The 5000-nt window shown below is 42.0% G+C and overlaps 3 non-coding genes across 3 annotated transcripts in view; all 3 read right to left on the bottom strand.

Moving 5' to 3' along the window:
• The window catches only part of LOC149092835 (large subunit ribosomal RNA), a 4168-nt gene extending 3500 nt beyond the window's left edge, over positions 1-668 (bottom strand). The window contains exon 1 of the ribosomal RNA XR_016200596.1: positions 1-668. This exon is cut by the window's left edge and continues 3500 nt beyond it. This is a non-coding gene — a ribosomal RNA (large subunit ribosomal RNA).
• A 476-nt stretch (positions 669-1144) lies between these two features.
• LOC149092836 (5.8S ribosomal RNA) lies at positions 1145-1299 on the bottom strand. Its single transcript, XR_016200631.1, has one exon. It is a non-coding gene; the product is annotated as a 5.8S ribosomal RNA (ribosomal RNA).
• Positions 1300-1786: 487 nt separating this feature from the next.
• On the bottom strand, positions 1787-3956 carry LOC149092837 (small subunit ribosomal RNA). Its single transcript, XR_016200527.1, has one exon. It is a non-coding gene; the product is annotated as a small subunit ribosomal RNA (ribosomal RNA).
• Between the last annotated feature and the right edge of the window lie 1044 nt (positions 3957-5000).

The following is a 5000-nucleotide window of genomic DNA, read 5'->3' on the forward strand; positions in this document are numbered from 1 at the left end:
TTCACATTGGTCGTGGTTTGAGCACGAGAGTTGAGAAAATGCACTCCTCATGCACATATTGCACTCCTCCTATCAATACCAAGATCCAAGGGCAGGCTAAAAGTTACCCCTTAACCTACTGATCTTGGAACGCTGTAAAGCATTCTTAGCACTGAATAGAAAAAGGCAACAATACACAAGAGGAGCTGAGTTCTCCTCTCAGCTACACTTCGTGGTTCTATCCGTTTCTCTACAAGCGGTTTCACGTCCTTTTGAACTCTCTCTTCAAAGTACTTTGCAACTTTCCCTCACGGTACTTGTTTGCTATCGATATTACCATCGTATTTAGTCTTAGGAGGAGTTTACCTCCTAATTTGGATTGCACTCTCAAGCAATCTGACTCTATCCGCGACTAAAGCCAGTAATCGATATTCCATTAACCAAGATCTGCCACCGGCCTAGAACCGTCTCTGGGAAGAGGGCCCTTGTCAGAGGGACTTGCAGATTTAGTTGAAATAATCGTGACTCTAGCCATTACGCAGCACCGCTTTCCACCTTTCAATGGAAAACCTTTGCGCCGGACTCATCCCTTTTCACTCGCCGTTACTCAGGGAATCTCATTTGATTTCTTTTCCTCCGCTGAATTATATGCTTAAATTCGGCGGGTAACCTCACCTGATCTGAGATCAAAAATATTGATTAAGTTGATTAATGTTTATTTGTGTTGTTTGCAAGCAAGCAACGTAAATCTACTTTAATGTTTGCACAAATTTTGCCTTTGCATTACTTCTTAGGTCTGCTTTAACAGAATGAAATAGCTACTATTTGTACGATTTATACAAGTGCAAGAAGATTCATCAGTTAACAGGTTAGTTGATCACCATAGTTATCTGCAATACGACTTTAGCGTCGTCAGATAGGCGACTAACCTTAGAATCTCATGCTAGTATCTATTCATATATACTGCTTGCAGAGATGAAATATGCATTGTACACAAAATTTATCATGTGAAACAAGTAGATTTGAGATTCTCCTTACTAAATTGCAACGAATTGCAATTAAGAAAAGGAATAAAACATCAAGATTCATGCATATAAATATACAATCCTCTCAAAACAATGCATATATGGTAGTATGCAAGTGTTTTGTTGATTATTTTACATCTCAACTCTCAGACAGATGTGACCTCGGAAAAGACCCGAAAGCCGCAATGTGCGTTGGAAGCTCAAGTGCTCGGCGTGTCCTGCAATTCGCACCGATTATCGTAGCTAGCTACGTTCTTCATCGATTGGTAATTCGAGTGATCCACCGCTTGAAGATGTATCTTTGCCACCGTGGGACTTTTAATAAGTATCCTAAATCTGCATTGAGAGGGTTTGAAAACAATTGTATGCAGTTTATAAAAACCATAGTTGTCTTTACTTAGTTAGGCGAAGAAGTGTAAAACTTCCTTCTTTAAACCTTGCCGTCAGCATAAGCTGAAGACTTGATCAGGTACCAAGTATGTAGCAAGACAGGCTTTTCATTATAAACTACAATTGTTTTGCAAAAGAAATTATGGCTATCGTTAGATAACCCTCACTCTTTGTTGCATTGGATAATGAAAGATGGATGTATGAATGAACGAATGTAATGCAAATTAGAATCATGTTGCAATGGCTAAATGTTTGCAATAAACATTCACAATTGCGACTCTAATGCAAATACAATTCAATTGCATTCACCATATTAGCATCTACAATATCACTATGCAGAGTGTTTGATTGTTTGAAGGTTGTATTTCTCTTATAATAAGAGGGTAATACGTTAATGATCCTTCCGCAGGTTCACCTACGGAAACCTTGTTACGACTTTTACTTCCTCTAAATGATCAAGTTTGAACATCTTTCCAGCACAATCCGACCACTAGTTTCCCAATGGTCTGGATTGACCAGTCCGAAGTCCTCACTAAATCATTCAATCGGTAGTAGCGACGGGCGGTGTGTACAAAGGGCAGGGACGTAATCAACGCAAGCTAATGACTCACGCTTACTGGGAATTCCTCGTTCATGGGCAATAATTACAATGCCCAATCCCCATCACGAAATGGGTTCAAGCGGTTACCCACTCCTTTCGGAGCAGGAAACAGTATGCACGATGACCACTTCAGTGTAGCACGCGTGCGGCCCCGGACATCTAAGGGCATCACAGACCTGTTATTGCTCTGTTTCGTGCGGCTGCGAGCGCCGCTTGTCCCTCTAAGAAGTCCTTACAGTGCTACAGCATCCTTACCCTAGCCAATTCTGTAGGCTAATAGCAGCAGAGCCCTCAACAGCCGAAACCATCAAGAGATACTACCACCCACAGGTTGACTAAGGGGGAGTACTGCAGTGTAAACTGCAAGTCTATTTAGTAGGCTAGAGTCTCGTTCGTTATCGGAATTAACCAGACAAATCACTCCACCAACTAAGAACGGCCATGCACCACCACCCACTGAATCAAGAAAGAGCTCTCAATCTGTCAATCCTCTCAGTGTCCGGGCCGGGTGAGTTTTCCCGTGTTGAGTCAAATTAAGCCGCAAGCTCCACTCCTGGTGGTGCCCTTCCGTCAATTCCTTTAAGTTTCAGCTTTGCAACCATACTTCCCCCGGAACCCAAAAACTTTGGTTTCCCGGAAGCTTCCATTCGAGTCATGAAATTAGTTACTCAGAATGATCGCTGGTTGGCATCGTTTATGGTTAGAACTAGGGCGGTATCTGATCGCCTTCGAACCTCTAACTTTCGTTCTTGATTAATGAAAACATTCTTGGCAAATGCTTTCGCTGTAGTTTGTCTTGCGACGGTCCAAGAATTTCACCTCTAGCGCCGCAATACAAATGCCCCCGTCTGTCCCTCTTAATCATTACCTTGGATTCTTAAGACCAACAAAATAGAACCAAGGTCCTATTCCATTATTCCATGCAAGATCATTCAAGTTAAGGTAGTGGTACGCATCATATAGATGGTTGACCATACCGTTTTTAGGCACCTCTTTCGAGGTTTTGGACGCCTGCTTTGAGCACTCTGATTTTTTCAAGGTAAAAGTCTCGATCGCTTGAATCAACACTCGGTAAAGAGCATTGATAGCAAATATCGAGCAATTTTCTGTCTAAACACTATGAATGTAACCACCAGGAAAGAGGAATGAAGGTTCAAGCAAGCATCCGTAGACACAAGCAAGAAACCTAACATCACCATCTAACCCTTTAATCAGTGGACCCCATAGGTTCGACTGAAATCCAACTACGAGCTTTTTAACCGCAGCAACTTTAATATACGCTATTGGAGCTGGAATTACCGCGGCTGCTGGCACCAGACTTGCCCTCCAATAGATCCTCGTTAAAGGATTTAAATTGTACTCATTCCAATTACGGGGCCTCAATAGAGTCCCGTATTGTTATTTTTCGTCACTACATCCCCGTACTGGGATTGTGTAATTTGCGCGCCTGCTGCCTTCCTTAGATGTGGTAGCCGTTTCTCAGGCTCCCTCTCCGGAATCGAACCCTAATTCCCCGTTACCCGTTACAACCATGGTAGGCGCATAACCTACCATCGACAGTTGATAAGGCAGTTGCTTGAGGGATACATCGTCGGCTCAGAGGCCATACGATTTGCTCAGTTATTCAGAGTCATCACAAGAAATGCAACCGAAGTTGCTAAGATCCCCACTGCTAGTCCTTAGACAGCGACCGAAATCACTGAACAGGGTTCTAGGTGAATAAGAATCATTGGTCTTGTACTAATAAATGCGATCCTTCCGTCAGCAAGCTGAGGTTGGAACACTTGTTCATGTATTAGCTCTAGAATTACCACAGTTATCCATGTAAAAAAGAATATCCGAGGAACCGTAACTGATTTAATGAGCCATTCGCGGTTTCACTTTATAAACAGTATGTACTTAGACATGCATGGCTTAATCTTTGAGACAAGCATATGACTACTGGCAGGATCAACCAGGTAACTTGATGTTTTAGCAAAGTAAAATGCTAAACAAGTTGTTTTTGCAGCTATAAATACGATATCCTCAGCTAACAACCAGCAAGTGGATGCTAACTTTAACGAGGTATCGAGATTTATGTCGTGCATTAAGATAATTCTGCAGAAAGCTCTTTAGAATCCATCTTCTTCCACTAAAATGTGCAAGCACATCTAGCAGGAGTAACCATTGCTGGGTACGTTTGCAAGTCAACTAAACAGCATAGTATTATAACCGCTTGATACCAATTTCTTGGATCAATCTGCGGTCTGCTTTGCACAAGCAGAGCTCAATACTAATACTGCTCACTCTGTTGAGTGACTAGTTTGAACATATATGCAAGATATGAAGTCTGATAGCATTAAAGCCCAACTCTCATAGATATTGTCAGTCGTACCAAGGAAGACCTTAGGTCTTGCAGGTACTCTACCTTTGTATAATAGTGTGTGGTGATAAGATGATTGACGATCCAAACCCATTCAGGCCCGTCTCTTCAACCACCAAACATCAACAGAATAACAGGAATAGATGCGTGAACAGCTACAGTCTGGACCATACCACTGCTTGATGCATTGACTTATCCATAACCGTAGACAATCACTTACCTCCCCATCAACTACTGATGGTTGCTTCTCTCAATTCAGCAACTACACTCACCACATATAACACAATAAATCTGGTTGTGATCTAAAACCTCTTTTTCTGAAAATTAGACTAAGTCCGTGTCTATTTTTGACACCCAATAACTTTTGAACCATAAGGTCAATCGCGATCATGTTTTTCGGGGTAATATCCCAGTAGTGCCGACTATCGCATGCGCTTATTAATGACCTAAATTACTAAACGCAAGTGGCCTAAAATCGCGCCAATTCGAACATTCTCATTGCTTTTATGGGCTCAACCATTAAAGGCGATTTCCTCTGGTACCAACAGCACGAACTCGATCAAAATTACGCAATCATTAGTTGACCTAATGCTGATAATGTCCAAAAGATTTGGTACCGTGAATCGACCTCGTTCTTCCGTTA

The sequence above is a fragment of the Tetranychus urticae genome, unplaced genomic scaffold, assembly GCF_039701765.1.
Source record: "Tetranychus urticae isolate SD_2017Ah unplaced genomic scaffold, NJAU_TeUrti_SD_1.0 Scaffold_5, whole genome shotgun sequence".
Lineage (NCBI taxonomy): Eukaryota > Metazoa > Arthropoda > Arachnida > Trombidiformes > Tetranychidae > Tetranychus > Tetranychus urticae.